The sequence below is a fragment of the Hyperolius riggenbachi genome, chromosome 1, assembly GCF_040937935.1.
Source record: "Hyperolius riggenbachi isolate aHypRig1 chromosome 1, aHypRig1.pri, whole genome shotgun sequence".
NCBI lineage: Eukaryota > Metazoa > Chordata > Amphibia > Anura > Hyperoliidae > Hyperolius > Hyperolius riggenbachi.
The window spans coordinates 612052792-612066065 of record NC_090646.1 but is presented as its reverse complement, the minus strand read 5'-3'; positions in this window follow the sequence as shown (position 1 = coordinate 612066065).

Sequence of the window (13274 nt, the reverse complement as noted above, 5' to 3'; positions counted from 1 at the left end):
ATGTATATAGTGTGAACATCTTCCACAGCATTGTACAGAGTATATGTAGTCTTGTAACTTAAATGCCCCTCAGAGGGTCTCACAATATAATCCCTACCGTAGTCGTACGTCCAATAGTCTAGGGCCAATTTACAGGAAAGCCAATTAACTTATCTGCATGTTTTAGGGATGTGGGAGGAAACTCATGTAGAAACGGTTAGAACATACAAACTCCGTGTAGATAGTGGCCTGACTACAGTGACTAACGAGAGTAATATTGACCAATGTGCTACCTAGTGAAATCAAATCAAAACATGGGGTACAAACTAATACAGACAATGATATACACCAATATACAAAATACAGAGTTGGTACAAAATGCATAATTCTACAAAATACTAAATTTGCATCTACAGTTAGAGATGGCTCGAACCTCCGATTTTAGGTTCGCGAAGTCTATTGCGGTTCGCGAAGTTTGCGAGAACCCGAACTTTTGCGGAAGTTCTTGTTCGCGGTTCGCGAACTGCAATAGACTTCAATGGGGAGGCGAACTTTGAAAACTACAAAAATTTATGCTGGCCACAAAAGTGATGGAAAAGATGTGTCAAGGGGTCTAACACCTAAAGCAACGACCTTATTAACTTGGGTGTGCCACCCCCCGAGGCACTCATATAGCCGGCGGTCATTGCTTCACGAAGGGGAATTGACACATGTACATGCCTTTTGTGTTGTTGTTGCAGCCACAGTGCAGCCAGAAAAATCAGGCAGGCATGAACACGCACCAGAAAAATTATTATAGCGGCTGCTGCTAGCAGCGGCCTTAAAAATTCAGGAATCCACCTGGAGTCTGTTGGTGGTGGCGGAGAAGGCAGTCAAGCGGCCTGCAGAGATGCTGTGTGGGGAGCGACTTAGTCTTTGGGCAGGCAGGCAGGCAGTCACACGGCGTGCAGGCAGAGATGCCGTGTGTGGGGACTGACTTAGTCTTGGGGCGGACAGTAGCCCTCCGGGATCCATGCCTCATTCATTTTCATAAAGGTGAGGTACTGAACACTTTTGTGACTTAGGCGACTTCTCTTCTCAGTGACAATGCCTCCAGCTGTGCTGAAGGTCCTTTCTGACAGGACGCTTGAGGCAGGGCAAGACAGAAGTTGGATGGCGAATTGTGACAGCTCTGGCCACAGGTCAAGCCTGCGCACCCAGTAGTCCAAGGGTTCATCCCTGTTGTCTACATCTGCAGTTAAGGCCAGGTAGCTGGCTACCTGCCGGTCCAGGTTTTGGTGGAGGGTGGATCCGGAAAGGCTAAGATGAGGCGTTGGACTAAAGAATGTCCGCATGTCCGACATCACCATGAGATCGCTAGAGCGTCCTGTCCTTGCCTGCGTGGACATGATAGGACTGGGAGGAGGAAGATTACCGGCAGTGGCACCTTTAGTCCGTTGTGCTATGACTTCACCTTAAAACGCACTGTAAAGCATACCGTTACCGTTTTTGTTAAAAAAAAAATTTGTTCTTGCTGTAGCTAGCAATATGATAGCTACAGCAGTACGCCATGTCCCCCCGCATCCACCCACCCAAACCCCGCCGGCCATACTTACGCGTCCGAGATCCCATGAGAAACGTGATTTCCAATTGTCGCTTCTCCGTCGCCATGGTGATGATCGGACATGACATCATGGGGAGTTCCAATCCTTCCCATAGCGCAGCCTGGCAGTGATTCACCAGGCTGCGCTAGGCGTCGGGTCAGCCCCTTTAGCGGCGCATCACAGCGAATCGGCGGGGAGCGGCGGCAATCGGACAGAACATGTAGCTAGCAAAGTGCTAGCTACATGTTCTGCAAAAAAAGTAAGTGAAAAGACCCTCCAGGGGCTGAGCAATCCACCTTGGCGTACATGGACGAGCTCAGCTCGTCCATACCGCCAAGGTGGTTAAAGGGAACCTGAAGCGAGTACAATTATTTAAAATAAACACATGGCGTAGCTGCAAATGAATATTACATACTAACCTCACCGCCAGTTCCTCTCATAAGCACACCATTTTCTTCTTGCAGTGATCCCTTGCAGTTCTGACAATATTTTGTCAGAACTGAAATTTACCAGTTGCTGTCAGTTATATATAAGCAGCTGTCAGTTACAACTGAATGTGCAAGGTAATGCCCATGCTTCCCTATGGCTCAAGTGGGGGATATTACAGTTTAACAGTGTGCTGACCAGAAAGCTGTTATGGGGTAATGGCCATGATTAAAATGGAGGATGGAGAATTCCATTGATCACAGTGGACAAACAGGACGCAGGAGAGGAGAAAGAGATTAAGGAGTAGACTACACAGTAGGTAAGTATGACCTGTGTATGGTTATTTTGATTTTTCATTTTCAGTTCAGGTTCTTTTTAAGATACCTGGAGGATAGGAAAGAGAGGGGCTGCTATCCGCAGCCCCCCCCCCCCCCCCCCCTCAACATGCAAACACAGCCGGTGACAGCAAATCACAGTTTGCTTAAAACATCCTGCATGCACTTTGTGTATTGAGATAACAGATAGCCCAGCAAGCTCATGGGGAACCGGAACTTCTAGGAGTGTGTACAGGACTGTACAGGACCAAAAAGCCCTCTTACTACAATTGCTATGTACAGTAACACAGAAATGTGCCTTCCCAAAACAGAAGGTATTTGCAACTATTGTTGGAGTGAGCAGAGGTGTCCTACAATGCATCACTGCTGAACACAAAATCTTGTACAACTAAGAAGCTGACACATCATTGCATTCCAGTGGTTCTGGAGGTGTGTTTGCCTATCAGGGACAACAAAGGGGTGGTTTGCATATTCAGCGATGCATTGTGGGAGATTTCATATGCTCACTTCAACCTGAATAATCGCAAATACCTTCTGTTTAAGGTAACATTCTGTTTTGTGTATTAAGTTAAAATAATAGTGCATTGTTACTGGACAGAAAGTGTTTATACTCCTCCTTATCATATCATCTCCTACACATAAAGTAGCAACAGAGAACCTCCTTCTAAGCTCAGGTCATCTATCAGAGTATTTTCCCAACATTATTACAGCTGCATGTACCTCTTGATTATTCATCTGTTACTTTTCCACAGGTCCTATTACAGGAACTGATACAGTGAGTTATTAGTGCCGGTAATTGGGAATCCTCCTGATTCCAAATTAAGCATTACACACTGCCAGAAAACCTTAAGGGTAATTATGTCACATTTTTATTTCATCCTATTGTGACCTAGCAAGAAATGGTAAAATCCATAGCAAGGGTTACTGCTTGAGAGATTTCACATACTGTATGTATTGCTGAGTCACTGTTGAGGGATCATTTCTTATGATAGAATGCAAATGAGCCCATATGGAGGCTAGATATATATATAGATATATTTATATATATATAGATATATATATATATATATACAGAGAGAGAGAGAGAGAGATAGATAGATGGCTAGGTAGCTATATATTGTAGGGGTCATTGGGGCTGAACGCTGGATGGGAGGTATGTTTCCCCACTATTTGGACTATGGTCCCTTTAAGAACCATATGTGTGCCAGGAATACAGTCCAGGTATTGTTTGGCAGCATGCCAGCTGCTGCCTTTGTTGTTTCTTTTGCAGGGCCGGACTCCTGGAATTGGAGGGAAGGAAGGGCGGGTCTTCCCATTCCGCTCCGGTATACACCTGGTTTTCTGTGGAGCTGAGGAAGCTCTACCAACGATTTGCATACAAATAGCTGCTCACATGCAGTCTGGGTTTAGTTGACGTGGAGGACCATGCTTGCTGCTGAACTCCTGACAAGTCTATTTGGAGACATTGCTGGAAGCCAAACCATACTTTGGACCAGACGCGTATCTGAAAGGGTGCAGGCATAGCACATGCCCCAGGCGCCCTCCCTCTTCAAACAACAGGGGGGGGGGGAGCGCAGTGCTGCTGACAGCATTCCTGAGTCTAAGGGAGTAACAATCATCCAGCAGCCTGGCCGTCTCCGTCTTTGTCACATATCTACATTAGAAGCTATTGAGAGGTGAGCTCCAAACTTTTCCCTCTCTCTCTACCACAGATCATGTCTCAGTCCCCTGAGATAGAGGCAGATGTTCCTGGTCTGGAGGTTACAGGATTTCCCATTCATTCCCCTCTCTGTCATTCACACATTCCTCAGCCTTAACTCAATGTGCTGTTTACTTACTTTTATTTATGACACTTTCTGCACTTTAACCATTATCCTGCTGGCATCTCTGTGGCCAGTTTTAATAACTTCTCTCTTGTACAGTGTACCTCAATAGTTAAAATGCATTATATTTCTAGCTCAGCATCTATCTACTGATAATAAATAGGTTGTAAGGCTCTTATAAAATTATAATCGTCACTACAAATGTTTTATTGCTTTCATTCATATGAGAGTGGCTGCCATATTAATTTCCTTTTAAACAATACAGTTGCATGGAAATCCTGCTGATCTTTCTGGACAGTGGGGTCTAAATCACACACCTGAAACAAACATGCAGCTAATCTTGTCAGATGTGCCATAGACATTTGATCTGCATGCTTGTTCAGGGTTTATGGCTTAGGCAGGAATCACACATGACTTTCAGTTTTCAGCTTGCCTTTTTCTGCGTAAGTTTTCTGCACGCCAAGTGTGTTTCTATGAGAAAAACACGTACATTTTTTTTTCACAACAGCTAATGCAATTGATACAGAAAACTGACAAAATGTGCAGAATTATCATGCAGAGTGTCAGTTTTTTTTCTGTGCAAGAAAAACCCATTAAGTGTGAACTAGCCCTTTGATTAACATGAGTTCTCAGTTTTTCTGTGCAGAAAACGTGTATGAAAACAGTCAAGTATGTTCCCTGCCTTAAAGTATTAGAGGCAGAGGATCTGCAGGATAGCCTCATTAATTTCATAGTGACTTTTTGTATTTTTCTGGTATTTTTATGCGCGCGCATGTGTTCTTCTTGCATGAAGGGGTTACCCATTACAAAAAGGTGTGTGTGTATGTGTGTGCGTGTATTTCAGTATTTGCCATGGACGCTGTCTTACCTAGATACGCCACTGCTTTGGACTGCTGTTGGTATGGTTTTGGCCTAAGTAAAGGAACTGTATTTGTATAAGCTGGACTTTTACTACTGCTATGGACTAAACAAAGCTGAAGTAAGATTGCCATTTACTTTCCAAGTTATGCTGAAGTAAAACTGTTTATGTTACTGCTGCAAATAAACAGACTTTTGTTTTATACAACTGTGTACTGCGTGCTGGCTGCGACCCCTCTAAACTTATATATATATACTGTATACTGTATATATATTCACTAATATTATAAATGCGAAAGTTTGGATGTTTGTTATGCAATCACGCAACAATGGCTGAACAGATTTGAATGAAATTTGGCACACACATAGTACATTACCTGTAATAATATATAGGACACTTTTTACCCCCATAACCAAAAAGTGGGTGGAGACAAATACAAATTTAACTGGGAAAATTTAAACTGCAGCCATTCTTACACTGTTAATGGCAGGGTTCTCAAAATTTGCAGTTGGTCACTGGGTGACTGGGATTAATATTCAGGAAAAGTGGGTGGAGCCGACAAAAGCCAATCAAAATTCACCTATTGATTTTCAAGGGGAATATTTAATTGCTGCCATACTTGCACTGTTAATGGCACAAGCCTCAAACCTGGTACAGTTGGTTATTGGGTAAATGGGATTCAAATTCAGAAAAGGGGTGGAGCCACAGCCAATCAGATTTGTTTCATTTCAATGCAAATTATTGATGCCAAAGACTGCAAAGCGCAAAAACGAATGAAGTAATTGTGTGTTAGGGTAATTTTGTGTTAGGGTTAGAAAAAATGGACGGAGCCATCATCCGCCAAATACATACCCGGGCAATCAGCTGGTATATTTTATATTATTATTATTGATTTATATAGCGCCAGCATCTTCGGTGGTGCTGTACAACAGCATACAGGGTGTAACAATACAATACAACATAAACAATACAACAATTAATACAAGACAATGGTGGATAACAGCTGATGCAGTGAGCAAATTAACTACATATTTTTACACGGGTGGGAGGTATGTTCACCCATTACACAGCATTGTGAGACAAAAGGGAAGAGAGCCCTGGCCAAAAGGCCTTACAGTCTGAAGGTTTAATGGATAGGACAGAAGGTAAATGAAAACTGTGTATGAGTTTTTGTTATATGTCCCTTTATCATCGGTACACATTCACTATGGGGGACTATCCATGCTCGGTATGAAGAACTTTAGGTATGCTTTTGCTGCGCACCTACTGCTGGGTCCACAGAAAGGTATCTGCCCCCATATACTAGATCTGTGTCTGAGGATACCCAAATCACTGTGTGTGTGTATAAGTTATCATAGTCCCTTATGTAATCTAAATCACATTATGCATCTTTGATATAGTATATAATGACCACAGAGTCCTTTAATCATATCCCATAGGTTCCAGTATTATTTTTTTTATTTATATAGCTCCAACATCGTCCAGAGTACAAAACAATCAATGGGGAGCATGTATACGTATACAGTTAGTCCACTCAAGCAAGAAGGACCGGCACCGCTCAAATGTAGTTAAAGCTCTTTATTATAATGAAAAAATGGCAGCAGGACAGACCGCTGTTTCGGGATAAACCCTTCTTCAACTGCTCAAGCCATGCATAAATGTGATCTCATACACCCTTAAATACCCCTTGGGCGGACCTGATGGGGGTCATTTGAGCGGTGCCGGTCCATCTTGCTTGAGTGGACTAGGTGCTGGTGGTTCTTGAGGATAGGGTTGGGAAGCCCCGATCTAGAGGATAGTGGGTTGGAGATATTGGGAAAGGAGACACAGGGGCTAGCAGATGAGGCAATAAACCTCCAATTATAGGCTTGTCTGAATAGGTGTGTTTAGTGAGAATGTTTGAAGGTTTCCAGGCTTGGAGAATGATGGACAGGCTGTGGGAGAGCATTCCAAAATAGAGGTGATACTCATGAGAAGTCCTGGATGTGGGAGTGAAAGGAAGTAACTAAGCTAGCGGACAAGAGGGTCTCCTGGGCGGAGCAGTGCTTTTCAGTGTTGCTAGATTTGGGCTCAGCCGGCGCCACCATAGGCTACAATAGGAATCACGACTGAGCGGCACTCAGTGAGTAACGTCGGCGCCGTCAGAAGACGGAGCCGAGGTTGCTTAAAAAACACAATAATTCGGCCTCCAGCAATCGCTGGAAGCTGAATTATTTCATTCCCCCACTATCCATGGCGGCCTGGAGGGGGAATAGTAATTAATACGGCCCGGACTTGTGCATAAGCAGGATCAGCCATATACCGGCTGTATCTTGCGCCCAAATTTACCGGCGCTGATTTCAAATGTACGCCTCCTGGGAGTATAACTGTTTGTATGCATTGATATTTTGTAAAGCAATTTAAACATAGCACATAAGTTTAAGTATATTATGTGTGTATGCATTTATACTTTGCTGCAATGACTGTAATAGTATGTAACTCACATTGCCAAGTAATGTGCACATCTCTCAAACAATCATTACAAACACAACACAGTTAAAGGAAACCTGAAATATGTTAAATTATATAAAAAAAACACATTACCCGAATCCTCCGTTCTCCCTGACTTCATTAATCCCATTTTCACCGCTCTCTGCCACTGCGATGAGCAGTTTTTTGCCTTTTTACAGATTACGACCTCCAAGAACGATGGCTACGACCCCAGAACTACTTTCGGGACATTGTGGCATGAACAGGCCATGGGCACACCTCTGAAGCCATGCATGAGAAGACTCCAGCACTCCAATATGCTCAGTTTGTCCTCACGTGCACACCAGCCTGCTTGCGCACTGTGTCGGCTCCTGCTCATGTCCAGGCTTGCTCTGGGGACCCAACGACGCGTCCACCGTGATCTACAAGAATGTGCACAGAGGGGCCGTAGAGGGGCGGAGAAAGGGGAGAGATGCAGGGGAAAGAGGTGAAAGAAACAGAAAAGCATAGCCTCTTCCTGTCTGCTAACCATCTACTTCTAAGTTGATGACCGGCAGAGCCTGCATAAACGGACAGCCACATCGCAGAGGTATGTAAGCCTTAAAAGGCACATACCACCATTAACAGATTATTGAAGAAAAAAAACATTCTTCAGGTTTCCTTTAAAGCGGAATAAAACCCAGCATTTCTACTTTGCTCTAATAGATTATTTACAGCATATTATATACAACCAGCATTTTTTTTTTACTAGAACTGCATTCAAAGGGTTAACACAGGCTTTAGAAGCTTCCCTTCCAGCAGAGCTGGCCGCTTCCGAAACTTTACATAATGTTATCTAGTGTTTAATTGTATCAAGTCAGGAATGTAAACAAAGCCTTCTCTCACACCACCGGGTCTCACGAAGACAGTGAGACAAGCATAAGTGCTTTCTGATGCTTTCTGATCAAGTTAGAGGATGAATAAAGCAGTTATAAATAAAATGCAAAGTTAGCTCTCAGAGTAAAATTAGTGTACTTTAGGAATGTATAATTTCTAAATGAATAATAATACTTATGCAGAAAAGGAAATATGCTTACCGTATGGCATATAAAAAGTAGAAAAACATGTTTTTATTGAATATTATTCAATAAAACCCTATATGACATTATATGTCAGGGTTTTATACCGCTTTAAAGAGACACTGAAGCGAGACTAAATCTCGCTTCAGCTCTCATATATAGCAGGGGCACGTGTGCCCCTGCTAAAACGCCGCTATCCCGCGGCTGCACGAGGGTCTCTGACCCCCCAACCCACCCCCCGCATACCTTGGTCGTAAAACTTGGTCGCAGATTAGCCCTTCCTAGAGGCAGGGCTAACGGCTGCAGCCCTGCCTCACAGCGCGTCTATCAGACGCGCATCGCCGCCTCTCCCCCGCCCCTCTCAGTGAAGGAAGACTGAGAGGGGCGGGGGAGAGGCGGAGATACGCGTCTGACAGACGCGCGTGGGGCAGGGCTGCGGCGGTTAGCCCTGCCCCAACCAGGAAGCGCACCCCCGCATTACGGAGGGGATTTGGGGGGACAGGGACCCCCGTTAAGCCGCGGGATAGCGGCGTTTTAGCAGGGGCACACGTGCCCCTGCTATATATGAGGTCTGAAGCGAGATCTATTCTCGCTTCAGACTCTCTTTAAGAAGAGGCCTCAACATTATTTCCTGGATTTCCCATCTGTTAAGATGTAGATGTACATACTGTATCCTCAAAATGACCTGAGTAGATTGCATTACATTATATACAGCACATCATTAAAGAAAGTACTTACCGTACATACATTTAACCAATTATTATTTATTTATTTTTTGAAAAAGTCTTTATTTTAGGATCATTTTTGCTACAAAAACAGATTAAGGAATGGACATCATAATATAGTGATTCTGTAGCCAACCAGCACCACCAGCATTTAGAATCCAAAACACAATGAGATGCGAACATACAGGGTTTGGACAAAATAATGGAAACACCTAAAATTTTGGCATCATAATCTTTGAACATGTTTTAATCAAAACTTGACATATGTTACATTTTTTTTCTTTATTTTTTGTTATTTGATATGTTTAATTAAAATAATAGTTTTTTTTTTTACAGATATTTAAACCAAAGTTGGTTATAATTTATAAAAATGGCAGATCTCTCAGACTTTCAAAGAGAATTGTTGGTGCTCGTATGGCAAGCGCTACTGTAACAGAAACTGCCCGAATGCTTGGCATTTCAAGAGGTACTGTCTCAAAAGTAATGACTGCCTTTGAAAGAGAAGGAAAAACATCCCCCAGCAAAGCACAGTTGTGGCCGAAAGTCGAAGTTGTCTGAGAGAGACCATCGGACTCTAAATCGATTGTTAGAAAAGCTCGCAAGACCACGGCTCCTAAAATCACTGCAGAGCTGAATGAACAACTACAGACCCCAGTTTCCACAAAAACGGTTCATCGGGAGCTGCACAAATCTGGATTCCACGGAAGAACTGCAATTAGAAAACCTCTGCTCTCAAAGTCAAACGTTTCAAAGTGTTTAAAGTGTTGAAGAAACCACCCGAATTGGTCCCTCAAGCAGTGGAAAAATGTGATTTTCTCTGATGAATCATCATTTACCTTATTTCCGACCTCCGGCCGAGTGTACGTTTGGAGACAGCCGAAAGAAGTATTTCATCCAGACTTCCCAACCGTAAATCATGGCGGGGGTTCTATGATGATCTGGGGCTATTTCTTGGAAATCTGCCGGGCCAATGATTTCCCTTCATGGAAAATTAACAGCCGAGACTATTTAGGAATTTTGGGAGACCAAGTTCATGCTATGGTTCAAGAACTGTTTCCAGAGGGGAATGCCATCTTTCAAGATGATAATGTCCCAATCCATACAGCTAGAATTGTTAAAGAATGGCACGAGGAACATTCTAACGAAGTTGAGCATCTCATCTGGCCACCACAATCCCCAGACCTCAACATTATTGAGCATTTATGTTCATTATTAGAGATTCAAGTAAGAAGTCGATTTCTGCCGCCATCATCGCTAAAAGAACTGGAGGGTGTTTTAACTGAAGAATGGGCTAAAATTCCTTTGGAAACAATTCACAATTTGTTTGAATCAATACCTCGGAGAATTGAGGGCGGGTATTGCAGGAGATTGTGCGCGCTACTGGGCGCGCATCTCCGCATGAATGACGGAGCTCCACTCCACCTTCAGTCTCCCAGCGGCGATCGCCCTTAGGAGACTGTTAGATGGTGAAACCGCGGTCTAATCATCGTGAACAGCGCTGCGCAGGCTGAAGCCTATGACAGCCGATCAGGCTGATTGGCTGGCGGGGGGAGGGAGGGGAAATGCAAAAATATAGGGACATTTTATAAAAAATAATAACATAAATATTTGTGGAAAAATAAACAAACATCTGGGGGGCAATCAGACCCCACCAACAGAAAGCTTTGTTGGTGGGGAGAAAAGGGAGGGGGGATCACTTGTGTGCTGACTGTGTAGACGTACATGCCTCCTTTCTGAGAATGATATATTTCTCTTGGGGGGAGTTCTGTTCTAGATTACTATAGAGTATGTACTGCTGGGAGAGATTACCCCTAGCAATATTTTACCTTGAAGCACAGTTCACCTGAATCCGACCTAGACATCTTCAGGCTGCTTGATTATGCAATGGAGGTCTTCGTTGTCTGTCGCTTGTGTATATTGTACATGTCCCCTTCTGAGAATGTGTTAGGTGATGGTGTCTTATAGCCCAGTCTTGCTTGATTATTTATTACAGCTAGTTTCACATTTGTGTGATGCGATCGTCCGGAGCTGGTGGCAGAACAATCACTCCGCACCATGTCCTCCTCCATATTACCCTGCAGCTTATTGCGCCAATAGGGTAATACGCATAGTGCCGCTCCCCACTCAGTGGCGTGCTCCCTGCTGGACAGGAAGTATGTCACTGTATTACGGTCACTCTGCGCATGCATGTCGCGATCAAGCATTTACAGTGGGGCTTGCAGTGGTTTTGCTACTTCCGTCACACTGCATGGCAATAGTGTGTAAGTCTCCATGGGCTTTGCAATAAGCTGCAGCAGGGAGAGTAATGTGATGCATTGTGCTGTGTGTAGTGTGAAAGTAGCATAATTACCTCAGGTATAGGGGCCTGTTTTCCAGTCCCATGTGTTTGTAATGTCTTGCCCAAGCAAAGCATTCTCCAACTTAACCACTTAATGACAAGCTGACTTATAAAAACGTCCTGCTAGAGCAGTAGAGTTGAGCTGAAATTTTCGTAATTTCGCATTACTATAATTACGCATGCGAAATTTGCGATTACGATGCGAAATTAGCGTAGCGAAATTGCCATTAAAATCGTAATTGAAAATACCGTAAGCGTAATTTTCAACGCGAAATTTCGCGTTTCGTTCATGCCGTAATTTCGCATTAAACGCTACCGTAATTTCGCGTTAAACCGTAACGCTCCGTATAATATAAAAAAGCCGCCGACTTTAAGGGTTAATAGCAAAGCCCCCTTAAATGCTAAGAGCCTCAAATTTGGAGAATATATTAAGGAGATCAGGAGGAATAAGAGGAAAAATTTTTTTTTCAAAAAGACCTTATAGTTTTTGAGAAAATCGATGTTAAAGTTTCAAAGGAAAAATGTAAACATTTAAAAACCCGCCGACTTTAACGGTTAATAGCAAAGCCTGCTTAAAGTTTAGGAACACCAAATTCCCAGGGTATATTAAGGGGATCAGTGGGAATAAGAGGAAAAAATTTTTTTTCTAAAAGACCTTATAGTTTTTGAGAAAATCGATTTTTAAGTTTCAAGGGCGAAAATGTCTTTTAAATGCGGAAAATGTCAGGTTTTTTTGCACAGGTAACAATAGTGTATTATTTTCATAGATTCCCCCAAGTGGGAAGAGTTTTACTTACTTCGTTCTGAGTGTGGGAAATATAAAAAAAAAACGACGTGGGGTCCCCCCTCCCAGACCTCTTTAACCCCTTGTCCCCCATGCAGGCTGGGATAGCCAGAATGCGGAGCACCGGCCGCGTGGGGCTCCGCACCCTGACTATACCAGCCTGCATGGTCCATGGATTGGGGGGTCTCGGAAGGGGAGGGGCAGCCAAGCTTTCCCCTCCCCCTCCGAGCCCTTGTCCAATCCAAGGACAAGGGGCTCTTCTCCACCTCCGATGGGCGGTGGAGGTGGAGGCCGCGATTTCCTGGGTGGGGGGTTCATGGTGGAATCTGGGAGTCCCCTTTAAAAAGGGGTCCCCCAGATGCCCACCCCCCTCCCAGGAGAAATGAGTATAGAGGTACTTGTAGTACCCCTTACCCATTTCCTTTAAGAGTTAAAAGTAAATAAACACACAAACACATAGAAAAAGTATTTTAATTGAACAAAAAACATAACCACGAAAAAAGTCCTTTAATATTCTTAATTAACCATTAATACTTACCTGTCCCTTTAAATAAATGATCCCACGCAATATCCTCGGAAATGTTCTATCAGTTACAATGTAACAAAGTTATTATGTAACAACTTTGTTACATTGTAACTACGCCGCACCCGACGCCACTCGCCGCTCAGCCGCCGCATACGCGTCCGTGCAGGACGCTAAGTCCCCGCAGCTCCCGCTGTCCACCCCGCCCACATCTGTCACCCACATGTCACCCACATGTGGGTGACATGTGGGAGAGGCGGGGAGGGCAGCGGAGCCGGCGGGGACTTAGCGTCCTGCACGGACCCGACAGAGCTCTGAGCTATATAGCTCAGAGCTCTGAGAAGCATCTTTGTATTTGGGCTCCAAGGAGCC